This window comes from Boleophthalmus pectinirostris, unplaced genomic scaffold (assembly GCF_026225935.1).
Source record: "Boleophthalmus pectinirostris isolate CB_2022bp ecotype Guang Dong unplaced genomic scaffold, ASM2622593v1 HiC_scaffold_12, whole genome shotgun sequence".
NCBI classification, from domain to species: Eukaryota; Metazoa; Chordata; class Actinopteri; order Gobiiformes; family Gobiidae; genus Boleophthalmus; species Boleophthalmus pectinirostris.
In genome coordinates, this window is record NW_026571018.1 from 27504058 (window position 1) to 27519213 (window position 15156).

At 39.4% G+C, this 15156-nt stretch overlaps 1 long non-coding RNA gene and 1 pseudogene across 1 annotated transcript; both read right to left on the reverse strand.

Annotated features, from left to right (window-relative positions):
- Window positions 1–4725: 4725 nt before the first annotated feature.
- LOC129407527 (uncharacterized) lies at window positions 4726–9883 on the reverse strand. The gene is made up of 2 exons (XR_008631592.1): window positions 9062–9883; window positions 4726–5640 (listed from the first exon to the last, which is right to left on the reverse strand). It is a non-coding gene; the product is annotated as an uncharacterized LOC129407527 (long non-coding RNA).
- A 2343-nt stretch (window positions 9884–12226) lies between these two features.
- Window positions 12227–14481, reverse strand: LOC110158533 (kelch-like protein 10; annotated as a pseudogene).
- Window positions 14482–15156: the final 675 nt, after the last annotated feature.

Genomic DNA, 15156 nt, shown 5'->3' on the forward strand with positions numbered 1-15156 from the left:
ATTGCTCCATGCATTCCTTTTATGGTTGAACCACTGATTTATTATTTAGTGTGAGTTTTGCTTAATTCCTTTTTACTGAGCACATTGTGGGATGCCAAAGGGTCAGACAAGACGCGGGTCCCTGAACATTATGATGTTAATCGTGACCTTGACGTCCACGTACGGCTGTATTTACATAAAAGTATTTGTCACGTGAGCGCGGAGGTTGGAATGGACTGGACAGTTGAGCAGGTGGTTGCCACAAACTTTTAACTATAGCTACTGCCCGCAAAGAAATGAACACAACTATCCGTAGCTACTTTGCTATAAGTGTAGAATATTATAAGTATATCATAAGCATCTACACAAACACATTTATGTCAGAAATGACCACTGTGTTTAATTAATAAGTCTCTGCTGCTCGCGCCTACGTCTGTCTGACACGCATCTTTGCGCACAAGGGTCTCCCCCAAATTTCTACACGCACGACTCATGGCACCAGCCCCGAGAGCTGATGCTTTTCTTATCTATTCATCATAAATCACTAAATCAGCGGTGGGTTTTTGAATCGTGTCTTAATTACTGAGAGAGATGGCATGGAAAGCAATGCGCAACGTGAAGCATGGTCTCCCATTCTAAACAGCTGGAGTGAATCATCGGCTTGCCTTAACATCACGATTTGGCCATTTGGACATTTCTGGATTATTCTACCACATTGTCAAGTAAATTCAAATCTTGTAAGATTATTTATGATACATAATGGAGATGATTTGCAGAATGTAATGCATTACTTTTTTCATTTAGGTTACACAAACGTGCACGTCACTATTCTCATTAGTATTCAGTGGCTACAATTTCTCTTAAACAAATCCACTATAATGTAGGCTACATTTTTACTACCGTAGAAGTATTGCTAATTACTAGTATTACTCTGAAATTGCACCTCAAAAACTCTTCATTGCACAGTCATTCCCAATATTTTAGCAGGATATTATCTGGGTGTATTGGGTACATATAGAACAAACATGCTATTTTCAACGTGCTTTTTAGAGAAGCGCACAGTGATTCAGGCTATACTTTTCTTGCCCCTTTTATAAATAGCAGTGCGCCGTCTCAGTGACGTGGGATACGCACGTACATGTGTAGGTGAATCTTTGAATGAGCTCGAGCTCCCCTCCGCCCCTTCCCGCCTCTCTCCCTCCTCCACCCATCTCTCTACGAGTTACTACGGGATCTCTATAAAAAGCCTTGGGTTGATGGGAGAGCCCGGTCTGTGTAAGACTTTGGAGAAGAGGAGCCACAAGTCACATTCCCACCTCACTGTCCTTAAAGTTGAGCCAAAGGAAAGGCGTTTTCTTCTGAGGAGAGATCAAACCTGGGGACTTGCAATAGGTAAGTACATCTCAACTATATACTCGGGTTTACATTTGGGGGTCACCTCTTCTAATATGAAAGCGTGTTTCTGAAAAGAGGGTCTGGATCGTGATTCGACTGACACGGCTCCAGTCTTGGTGGAAGTTGCTGCAGTGTGAGTCATGTAGTCTCATGTGGGCAGCTACTGCAGCTTCAAAAAGAAAAGAAAAATGTTTTTATGTTCATTTTGTCTTTGAGATAAACAGAAGTCTTATTAGTAAAATATGTTAAATGTTGTAATTATGTAAAATTTTCATCAACTTACACCAAAGTTCTAAAGAAGACAGAGAGAACAAACTGTGCGTAACGGACTGTACCCTGAAGTGAAATGCGCAAATGTCACCATGCCGTGTTCTGTGAGGCGCGCGCTGGCACACGCACGTGCCTGTGGTGTGTGTTACTCTTGAGGGTGTGAGACTGAGTGTGTGTGTATAAGATTGGGCTCCTCACAAAACCCTTGGGGGCGCGTGGCACTGAGAGGTTTCCGGTGATAGTGATGACATTATTATAAGCATCACTTACTTCCGGTGGCACACTTGTCTTCATTTCTCCCCCCCTCTCTCTCTCGTGCACTTCCGGCTGGCGATTTGCTATAACTTTTTCTCTCAGTTGTGTGCGCGCCCGCGTGTGCGCGCTTGTGATGTCACTGACCAGTGAAGTAAATCCTTGCGTCACTCCGTGCGCACTTTGCAGATGATGCGCAGCCAGTCACCTACTGTAACCCACCACACACAAAGGCAAGAGCGAACACGCACACACGTAACGCACGCGCAGCACGCCGCTACAGTAGTGGTTGTGGATGGAAGGAAGAATAGATGGATTAGGGTTGCGGAGGTGTTAAAGGAGTTAGAGGGACTCGTGCACGCGGGCAGCACGAGGGAGGCAGTGGGTGGAGCAGTCAATGAAGCTCCTTGTTCATTCACAACTTGATTCTCGTTCGCTTTGATCAGGGCCACAATTACAGCAGGTGCAGGTGATTAATAGGGTAAAATGTAAAAGTATAGGCGACATCAAATTCATAAATGTAAACCCACGTAAACAGAAGCAAGGCTGAAGAACATGCATTGGGGAATTTCATAATTATTTTTATTTTATTTATTATTTTTTATTTCATCATATGCTCACCTAAAGGTCTCTCTGACTAGCTGCAGACTAAAGAAACTGTTCTAAATCTCTCCCCCTGCCTTGCCAAATAATTTGAATGTCCTTCTGGACCCTTTACACACAGCTTCGGTCAGTGGGATCGCTGGGACTCACGTATAACACGTCCAAGCCCCCGTGAACGTTGTCTGTGAGCCGGTGATGCTCGACCCACGCTCCAGAGCAGGTTTCCCCGGCGCCATGGAAACCGACCCAGACCGAGACACTGCCCACGCACTCTGATAAGCCAGGCTCCAGTACAGCACGGTGCACCATTGGTGTGTTAGCGGAGTGACGTCAAGTGGGCAGCCTTCAGCCCTCGAGTTGAGCACGTGACCTATGTCGAGAGCAGAAATGGCGCGAATCAGCTGACCAACATGGCATGTGCGTGTTCAGGTCCAAGACGTAATTCTGAGACCTCCGCCAAACTGGGTCGTACGTGGATGAACGGATGTGACGTCTTATGATCAAGTTCCCGAATATTAAAATAGAGTAATATGGAGGAGTATGTAATGTTAGCCCCAAATTCTTAGAAACGAGTTTAATTTGTGTTTGGTGTAGTAGTTGTCACTGCTGTTGTGACAACGGTCTTTTTCAGCACCACGGACAGCGCCAGATCTAAAAGCCACGCTGTTGCTGTCCCCGCTGTTGGTGCTGAATTTCATTTGCACAAACCAAATCTGAAATAGCCTGCACGTGTGTAGCTACTCACAATATGCAACAATTTAACATCCCATTCTTAAGACTAATTCCATCATAAGCTGTAGACAAGATTGGTGTTAATATTTTATTTCACTGAGAGAAAAAAAAAAAAAAAAAGACTCAAAACTACAACGTAATGATTTGAACAGAGTATGATTAAGAAGAAAAGAAAAACGTGCTTTGCGGTGATTGGGGTGTGCAGGTGGGGACTAGGTTGAATAAGGACATAAGGACACAATGGCTACCTACTACTGTGATTGCACTGATTGCAGTCTGTAATTGTCTGGTCTTGTCCTTGTAAGTTCACCAATCAAAGCTTTTAAGTTTCTTCTCAGAGCTACATCATTTTATTCTTCTTGAACTTATTTGGCCCCAAGAATCAAAACTTCTCCGGTTTGCCTCATATAGCGAGTCATAGTTAACAATATGAAGTTGTAATGTCATATCATTTCATACTGCTGTTCAAAGGTTTAAGCAACACACAGTGTAGACTGATAATGAGATGTGCGTCAAACAGTGATATTATTTCTAGTGTCACTCAGTTATTCAAATATGAAAAACTGGGTCAGACTCAACATAACAGTAGGTGGGCGAGGCTTCTGTCAGTCACATTCAAGGAATAAATATGTATTCGTTTCATAAATACAGAGATGATAAAATGTAGGAATTTAAAGCTCAGTTGTTAAGAAATCAATTTATTGACTAAACTATTGGTAAGTAGGTTGGCTGGGGAAAATACCAATAGAGTGTAGCACAAACTAATGTTGTTTTTGATGATTACTTAATACCTATATGTCATAAAGCAAAACACATGTATAAACACATATAGACATAGATCTAGGTCTCTTAAGGTTGCCATACCTAAATTGCATTTGCAATTTCAAGTCTAAACAATGCTGTCCAAGCCTTAATAAACATGTGAATAGAATTCATTGTATCTGGTGCCAGAACCATACATCTGAGGTATTATCTTGATGCTGTGAATTCAAGTATGCATCATGGCATTTGACAGTCATGTATATTGAACGCATATCAATTATTGATCAGACTTGAGCCAATAGTTCACTTCTACGTCATTGGGATTTCCATTATCCTCTGCGGTGATTGCATTAGGCTCATGTGAACTGTGCCAGACTGCATGGATGGATTCCTCTAACCTTAATCTCAATTCTTTATCCAGGTATTTGAGACTCTGTCCTTCTCTTCTCTGGGCCAGAGCATCAGCACCTTGGCTTTAGACTGCTTACTGCTTATAGAGTGACACAGTACAGTAACAGTCTACAGTCATGGCTACTGAAGCCTGGCAATGCACCAAGAGCCCTGCTGAGCCACAACAGGAATGTCCTACTCACACTAAGACAGAGGTGGGTAAATAAAAATCACATACTTACTTGGGTTATCTGAATAAACAACACTTTGTGAGTAGATTTACTGAAATGTGCTTTTAACTTACACCATCATTATTTTGAAACAAAATAGTGAGGCTGAATATGTTGTGAAGAAAATGTTTATTGTTTTTTCTTATAATTTTTTAAGGACGTAATTTTTATTTGGATTGATTTTTACAATTTAAGATACTATATTTTAACACCTCATACCACCAATCAATTTAAAGTAACTTGAACATTTGAAATGGAAAAGAACACCATTGGTAGTTGGTATACACCAGCAGTCTCTAACCCTTTTCCCCTTGTGAGCTTATATTTAAAAAACAAAAATGCCAGAAAGCTTCTAATTGGAGTATATATAAGCCACAGTAAGGATTAGATGGGGAAGAGTTAGATGCTTATATACCATAAACCACTATAGATGTATTAGTGCAAGTTAAGCATCAAAATTGTTTAATAATAATTAATAAAATTTTAGCACAATACGTAGAATTCTGAAATCCTTTGGTAAGCTACATAGAAGGGGGTGGAGAGCTACAGGTTGGAGACCCCTGCTATACACGCATTTATTTTAATCAACAGTCAAGACATTAGCGAAGTTCCACATCGTAAAAAGAAATAACAATGGGAATGTTCTAGTTTCAAACACTTTATCTATTGCACGTGCATACCTCAGTTCAACTGAATACGCTAAAATACAACAGAATACTTCAATATACAAACACTTAAAGTTTTACAACCCCTTGTGAAACATTTTAATCTCCACCCTTCCCCACCCCCAGATTCGGGGGTGCCCTGGGTCTGTGTGGGTGTGCATTGAGGGTGGGTGGGATGAGTGGGTGGGGTGTCCTTGCTGCGTGTCTCTGTGCTGCGTAGCATCGACTCACAGGAACTACACGGACCAATCAGATCCCTGTCTGCGGTCGGTGCAGTTTCCATGCCGACCTCCTCCACCGCTGTCTCCATGGCAACCGTGGCTTTAGATTGTTACTCTAGCAACTGCCACCACGGTAACAGTCTACAGCCATGGTCGTTAGGGGCAGGCATCGTCGGGAAGCAAACATGGAAGAAGAGGAAACTACATTAGATTATGTTTTTGGGATAGATTCTTGAACTTTCTGTGAAAAGTTGTGATAGAAATTAAACAAAAGGTGCAGTGATTGGTAAAGGTCAAAAAGGGGAATGGTATTTATGACAGCATATCAGAGGCAATGAGGTATTCTGCAACAGAATGAAGAAAAAAAAAATAGCAATACAGCTCAAACAGGCACAGAGCAAAAAACGACAAGCAAAAGAACAAAATACTTTTTTTTTACTCAAGAAACTGGGTACGAATATTTTAGTAGAACATAACAATGTAATGTATATCTATAATTTCTTATATTGTGACTACTTAAACAGTACATGAGTAGAATATTACAGTGAAAGGCAACTTAGTAATAAGTGATGAATAATATGTGATATCCAGTTATTACATGCTGTGCTTTGTGTTGATCATTTATTGTGTGTAATTGTCTTTTTCTAAGTGGACAACATTAAAATCTGAAAACCGAATGTGTCATAGTCTTGGTTATTGTCACGTCCTGAATGTTAAACGGGTGAGTCATACTTACACCTGTTCACTGTGTGTGTGGGCGCGTATTACTAGCGATGTGGGGACACAAAATTGTTTACTTAGTAACTTTATGGGGACAAGACAAAATGTTTTTAAAAAGTTGAGATATGGGTTAAGGATTAGGTTAAGGTTAGATAAGTAGTTAGGATCAGGTTTTAAAGAAATGAATGTAGGCAATCCAAAGTCCCCACAAAGTACAGAAAATCAACTGTGTATGTGGGTGAGGGTGCTCCATCCCACCCCCGCGGTGGGACATCCCAGGGGCAGCATTCACAGGGGCAAAGCTGCACACATGCACATATTAAAAAACACTGTATTCTACAAACGACATGGACTATTTGAACATGCACAATCTTATGTCTTGAGTTATTCTGCCCCCTAGAGGTGATAAACTATAATGCACGTTATTAACTGTAAAAATGACATACAAAATAAATCTTATCTATGTGCATGGGATTGTAATAGAACATACCATTCCATAATACTAAAAAAGTCAAAGCAAACAATAATAAGATCCAGGCCACCCTACAGCGTATGTTTTGTCAGGTTAAGATAAATGACACATGATAACATCTCCATACAGACCATGTTATCTTTTATCAAAGCCTTCAGAGATGTAAAGTCTTGATGCAAAGGTGAAGAGATCCGCTTAAAAGACAAGAATTATTTTTGTCTTGAACTGCTACAGACAACTGAGACCTGAATGAGGCGTTTAGCTTGATCATTTATGTGACTCTGAATCCAAAAGTCCTGGTCGTCTCTGCACCGTAAGAGTTTATGAGCTGAACAGAGACACACAGCACATAAACTCTTACTGTTCAGAGCAGACAGGAAGACAGCAATCTCAACTCTCGACAGGCTTCTATACTTCTCAAGTGCCTGTACAGTACTTTTACATTTTTACTTAATTTGGTGCTATAATACCTGTTGTAAATATAAATTATAGTTTCAGCCTATTACCACTGCACATTTATTATTTTGATGCCTAACTTTGTACACTAATAAATAGATAGTGGTTTATGTTTTATCTTTGTCAAAACTGTACCTCATTTAAGCCTGAAATATACTCAATTTCTTGAAACCGCTAAAGCAAGTAGCTCTCTGGCATTTTTGTTTTGTAAAGGTAGCTCACCAGAGAAAAAAGTCTGGAGACCCCTCATCTAGCATATATTTGTACAGGTGATTTTATTGTGAAAAATGCATAGAGAAACATACCTTTCTACTACATGAGTGAGGTTGCAGCTTCACAAATCTGACCAATAATTTTGTCCTGTGAGCTTGTTTCCAAGGACACGTACACATTTAATCCCATGCTGTGTGGACAATTCCAGACAAACAAAAAAGAAGCAGGTGATGGAACATTCACCAGATAAGTTTTATGGACCTCTTATTTAGGTCCGCTGTCATAGCAATAAACTATTTGATATACAATATTGTATCTTTGAATGAGAGAAGACCTCATAATGTTGCAGCTAATAGGAAACTGAAACCCAATACAATTTAAAAATATTCTAATTTAAGTAATACATTGACAAGGACATTTGCTTGAAAAATGTACTTGTTACCTGTTAGACAAGGTGTCACTCATAGCACTAGTGCTGTTACCAGAACATTTACACTACAACAAAAATCCAACTTGCCCAATTTTATGGCCTATCAAATCACTCCACACTCCTCCCTCATCTCTCTCTCTCTCTATTCTCAGTGTGATGACTAATATTTACCCCAGTGGTCTCCGGGAGGCACAGAGAAGCACAGCCAAACCACAACTTCCCCTTCAGAGGCAGCGTCCCGCCAAAACACATGACATAAGAGTGGACCGCCCCAAGCCAAACTCCAGGATGTGTCCCCGCCTCACCCCTGGTCCCCTCTCCCTCCCTCCTCAGCCCCTCTGTCAGTGCACCATGTGACCACAGGGTTTCCACACACTGCCTGTCTAACCATCCACTTCAGATTTAAACTGTATAATCAAACAATAAGACCGCAACTAAACAGCCAGAAAGACAAAGTTTACAGTCAAGCAGCCCAACATGTACTCCAGGGCAGGAAAAGGAAAAATGCAGAGAATTAGTACACAGTGCTGGAAGTAAACAGCAAAAAGGTGTGTATTATGACTAGTTTACCATGTACAAGAGCAATAAGGATACTTTGTACAATATTTGTAGCCTTAATAAAGTGTGAAGAAAGACATGTTTGATTGATATTTGTAATGAACAAATACTTTATTAAGAAAGATTCAAGCTTGAATACTTAATAAAGGGGTTAGGAGGGTAGGGTATTAATTAAGTAGTTATGCAGTAGTAGTAGTTATGTATTAGGAGAAGTAGTAGTTATGTAGTAGTAGTTATGTGGAAGTAGAAATAGTGGTAGGTATGTAGTAGTAACAGTAGTTATGTAGTAGAAGTAGTTTTTATTTCAGGGGTTAGGAAAGCATTGCAAACACAAATACTTGCCAGTGGCATATTACATTAAACTTCAAACTATAATTCTAGTACATGTCAATTCATATGCTTAATATATTCATTCATTTAGCAGTGTGATATAGACTGAGGAAATAATCATAATTCATCAACGCCTTTTGACATTTGAGAGCGAAAAGCTTTTCTATCTAACTCTATCTACCACTTGTCTGACTCATGAATGTGCAATCCTGAAACAAGAGCCAAAGTCAAGAGCAATTATGGATGAAATTTCAAATAAACAAAAGTTAAATGAGACCAGATGAGAAAAAGAAAGAAATGTCCATAAACGTTGCACTAAAGTGAAAGGGATTGGACTTTACAGCAGACTGAATCCCATTGATACATCACAAGTGACTACATACCTCCTTCCACATGGCACATCCCAAGAATCCTTCAGTAGCTGCGCCAAAAATGTGCAGCAGTTTAAAATGGACCAACAAAACAACCACAGACAAAGTTCTGGCCCGACATGAGGAACACAGTGTCCAAAACAAGAGACCACAGGAAGTGAGAGTCACACAGCAGACACACAGAAGGCAGCACCCGGGGTGCATGGAGAATCAGGAGCTACATTTAATCTTATATTATCTTACTATATTATTCTTATGAGGCTCTTTTCAAATTAATGTGACATTTAACAGTTCTTTTCTCAGAACTTTCCGTGTATTATTTTAAAAGTGCACTACTAGTTAGAGCACTTCCCTCTTGCATAAGTAACTCTAGTTCTTTTTATTTCAACATAATCCAAGTGTTTTGTAAACACCAAAATATGCACATCAGTTTGTACATTGTATCCATAAAAATGCGAATCAAGTCAGACCAAAACAATATTTTCAACAATCACTCTTATGCTTAAAAGTGCACTGTGCAACAAGATGTTATTATTATTCTCATAGGAATTACCTATGTAATTACCTGAAATGAACATTATATCATTGACATCAATACTTAATCGTTACATATTGACTACAAGAGGCATAATAGTTAATCTGCTCTAACAACATTGAGCAACACAGCCAAAACTGTAAAGACACTTCCTCTTTCCATAAATCATGTAATAGAGTCTATTACTAAGTGCAACCAGCAGCAACCAAAACAACAGCTGGGAATTGTTCATATGCTACTTTTACTGAAGATGATCTATTAGTTATAGTGACATAGATGGTTGAAGTCATTAATAGCAGTAATAGTTACTGCAAATAGCACTAACATTGGCAGCACCAGACACAGCAACTGTGGAAGTAGTCCTGATTCCATAACAAGAGGTCATAAAAGTGCAAAGTTGAATCAAAGGTTAAATCCAAAATTTCTCCCCCAGTTGGTAAGAAAAATAAAATAAAAATAAAATGTATCAGTAAAGCAAAAATAAAAACAAACAAACAAAAAATGTAATACATAAATACTGATGCCAAAAAGTGTTACATTCCAATATAAGCCTGGTTGTTAAAATCTTGTGGTCCATGGGATGACCAGGCTGCTTGGAGTTTATGTGCACATCCTTATATACTCACACGCAGCCTCTAAGCCCTGCCTACTCTTTCCGTTTCCCATGGCAACACATAACCAAAACACAGCTCCATCTGGATCCAGGACACACCCCCGTTTGCCCCTTTGCCCCGGTCCAATACAAGGAAAAACTGATGCTACCATTGCCGAGGAAAATGTTGAATGTAAGTCCCAGTCATTTTTAAGGCACAATTTTTGAATCCGTTGCCATGGCTCCTCCTACCAAGTGTCTCGGGTTGTTTTATTTCCCGTTGGTTGTGCAATAGCAGGATTCCAAAGAAGTAAGTCACTGCTGCTGTAAAACTTACTGGCAAGAAAGAAGTGATGTGTGTGTGTGTGTGTTTCAGTCTCTCCGTTCATCTCGGCCTTATCAAAACCATGTGTCAGGAATTCTGTGTTAAGGCCTACAGGGACAGAAGGGACGCGCCGGAGACCAAGGTGATCGGAAAGAGAATGGGAAAAAGGAGAAATGTCGAGAAGGGGAGCAAGTGCATAGCAAGAAAGTTTGTGCATTTGGCTCTCGTACCTGCATCTATTAAATCCATAGTTCAAATCCATATCCACACCCTGAGACAAATTATGGTAGTATTTTTTTTTACCAACTCACTTTCTACTAATTACAAAGAACTGTCAACTGAGTATTTATGTTATGTCAAATGATCTCACGAAACACAAACACACAAGACATGCACAATATGCAATAATAATTAATAATACAATCCTCAATAAGTAGTCCTCATGACACTTTAGCTTAAGATAAGAAAAGAAGAGTGTAATGGATGCTATCATCCACTGTTGTCTCCACAGCTTTGAAGTATGCAGAACAGCCAAAATAAGACTACAAAAAGATTTTTTTTTGTGTGTGTGTATATATATATATATATATATATATATATATATTATTTTTATATATATATTTTTTTTTTTTTTTTTTTTCCTATTAATTATTATAAACGAGTGCCATTAATTATACACAAAACAGCTTAAACTAACTAATCTTCAGGTACACATACTTATTTTTCATGGCAGCAAACCTCCACAGATGTTATATACTTCATGTCTAGTTACTGAGAAATGCCTTGATGACCATCCCACTGCAGCCACAAGAATTCACTCTTTCCTGACCCAAATAAACCAGTGTTGATGAAAGGAGGCTGAGGAGCAGAGCTGTGAATGACAGGTCACCCAAAGGAAAAGGAGTAAGGTGAAGAAGCTGAAATTGTTGGAGGTTCAGACACATCTGGAAACACTTGGAGATTCCCTGAACATGTTTGAGAACAGCTCGCTCCTCACACAGACACAGGGCTTGGGTGTAAACCTGTGTATGTGGAGAGGAGAGACCCTGTGACGAGCAGGGAGGTAGAACCCAAATATTTATTCACAAGAAAAATTATAATATAGTAATGTAATCTTATTCATAGTTCTAATGTTCTAAAACATGCCTGCAAATGTCTTGGTTGAGGAAAATATCTAGCACAAAAAGTGGAAAAAAAAATCTAGAAAAATTATATTGTTGTTTGTATACCCTTTAAAAATTACACTGCGATTGTATTCAGCTCAATTGCCTTTAATATACAGTATATATTTGTATTACTACTATAGGCATTATACAGAATTATTCTGTATGTCTCAGGTATGTATGTTTGTATGTCTTTTGTTTGTGATAGTACAACAGATGACACTCCTGTCCTTTAGAATCTATATAATTATGCCACGGTGGTGACGCCACATACAGGTGACATGAGCACCAGGATATTCTTGTACAGTCAAAAATAGCTCACACGTCACATCTGTTGTCTCTGTCCACAAGGTGATGTGATAAAGTTATCATCGAATCTGATTTCTCAAAGAGCTTCATTAAAAAAAGATCAAATAAAGACACATATGTTGTTGATCCTCAGTGGTGAATGCAAATGATGACTGCTCCCAAATACAGGTCTTAATGTGTCACAGCAAACAAAGGCATAATAAGCTACATAACTTTGAGAATGGAGCTCTGAAGCTAAGCACAGTTGGAACTGCTAAGAACTCTGATGGGAGACCGCTGAGAACACCAGATTAGGAAGGTCGTGCACGATGCAGCAGCTCAGAGCAGAGCGGGACACTCTCACATCATCAACAATGGACCGTACACCTGTCCTAATATCAAATCTCTCTATGCCAGGGGTGGTACTTAAGCCATTAAAGCCACCAACCATATAGACTTCATCGTCCAGTACTGCGATCCCAAAGTTACTGCGTGGGTTAATCATAGACAACAGGGGGCACCATTGATGGGTCTCTGGGTTATAGGCCTCCACTGTGTTCAGGCAGGCATCCCCAGTGAAACCACCAACCTGAAGAAGTACTATTAGTCATTTCAAGCAGTCAAGTCTCTTTTTAGATTACTATTATAATTATTATTACTACAGTACTTGCAAATTAAAAGAAGTGAATTTACTCACAGATAATTACCTTGACTTATGTCAAAATATATTTGCAAATGTTCATAGTCTATGTACATACTCACAGCAAGGATATTCCCTGCATATGCAATGACACTGACACCTCTGCGTCGACTCCTCATGTCAGGGATCAAGGTCCACTGGTTGCTTCTAGGGTTGTAGCACTCAGCTGTGAACAGACACTCGGTCCCATTGAAGCCTCCACAAATGTAGATCTGCAGAGAGAAGACACGTGTGATATACGTTTTTATACTTACTTCATATATTTGATGTCTTCAGTATGTGTTTATGTAGAAATTTTTGACTGGTGCAAAAAGTGTGGGCGATAAATGTTCATGGTCTTCACCTTTCCATGTAGGGTGGCACTGCTTGCATTAGTCCTCTGATTGTGCATGGAAGCAATCATTGTCCACTGGTTAGTCTCGGGACTGTATCTTTCAGCTGTTTCCAGTCTCTCAGTCCCATCAAAACCTCCTATGGCATAAATAAACCCATCTAGCAACACCACACTCACATAACAGCGTCTTGAATGCATGGAGCCAACCTCCTGCCAGGACTCATGGGCCAGGTCATACTTGTGCACTGTGCAAAGCTGTTCAAAACCATCAAATCCCCCAATGACGTAGACACACCCATTTAGAAAGACCGTTCCGTGATATGCACATGGAGTCTCATCCCTATTAACAATCTCATTATCAATGAAGTGGTAACTGAAGTACTCAGCATCCATATGAGATAAATGCAGCTAAACGACAGTATAAGTCAAGATGTAGTAAGTTGAACATATTTTAACAGCTCACTTTACAATGTTGTTGTTTCATGTCACACATAAATGTACTAGTTACTCCTCAAACAAAAATAAGTAGAAAAAAAATATCAACATAATTTTGGCAGGAGATCTTTCATGTGCGCCTGCCTGTCCTGTGGCGAGTGGCTGATCCAGAGCAGGATGGCCTCAATCACAACAACCTCATGTCGCATATTCAGAAGGTCGTTTTCAATGAAACTCATCAGATCCTCCATTGAGAGCTGCAGGAAGCCGGAACAAGTCTCCCCCTTCCGAAAATGTGTCAGGATCATATAAGGTCTGTGGTCAGAAGACCTTCTGTTTCAGCTCGGGATAGTAGTAGGTATTAGTGATGGACCAAGTGTTGAAACAGGTCTGAGGGCTAAGGGACTCCTCTAGTGATTTACAGCAAGCCTGAGTGATCCCAGTCGCACTGAAGAGATCGGCAGTGATGAAAAGGTCCTCAATGTTGTCTTTGATTATTCTGACAGCCCCTATGTAGGCAAACTCTATTAAAGCTTGCATTATATCAGCTCACATGTTAGGGATGTCAGGAATATTGTTGTCTGAAGTGGACCATGTAATGAATAAAGATCTGAGGATCATAAGACAATTCAGGTTAAAAATATAAAACACATGGCCATTTTAACATGGCTTTTGTTCTGAACAGTTTTGGAGATGCTTGGACCACCATCTATACTATACTAAACAATTGGGAAAACCAATTAAGAATATAATATTAGACAACAGGTTTAGAGCATTCAATTTGTCCATCATCCCCAAGATATAATCAACACAGAAGCCAGGGTCATATAACAATATCAGTGAAGTGCTGTAGTTTTTCACTGTCAGACAATGACAACTCTGCTCTTTCTTATAACAGCATGAGAAAAAAATCCTTCTCTAACTCCAAATATGCATTGGGTTAATAGCAGTTTGCACCCCTTCTCTTAATCAGATGAGAATTGATGTTTCATGTCTTTCAACAAATGTATACTCACTTGAAGAAAGGGCTGCAGCTGCACATGACCAGTTTGTGCACTTTAAATTGTGGATCACAGTGTCACACAGGGACTGATCCCAATACAGCTCCTCAATCGCCATCATCTGGTTCGACATTGTAGAGTGAGCAGTGAGTTAGTGAAAAGTGAGGTGTTTCTAAAGTATACATCAAGAACAGAGCAGCCTGTTTCCATAAAGCTACAGTCTATCATTTGCATATTTAAATGACATATTTTAAAATTTTGTTGGACCTTTCCATTGAGAAATTGTATTTTTTAGGATTTTTAAGTCTATTTGATGTATATTTATTTAGCCTGGGCAATTTTGCCTGAAAATAAAATTTAATTTTCAATTTTTTCCCCACTAAAAATGTTCCGCAAACTACAGAAAAAGTGAAAAAAATGTATTCAGTGATCAGTGGGGACTTTTATGAATGAGATAAAACAAACTATTGCATTAAACAAGCATCCTCAACATTTAATTTGACATCACTGATTTGTCAGCTCTGCATAGCCGTGTGTTAAACTCTGCTCCCCGTGACTGCAGTGAGCAGTCTCTGTATAAATATGACCATGCACTGTAAAAATCTAATAAATAGATCTTACGTGAAGAAATCTAGGAGACACTAAAAAATCTATTTCTTGTAAACAAATCTATATGAATTCCCATTCCTAATATTATATCACATTTTTATCAGCTGAAATTTTTGGATATCATT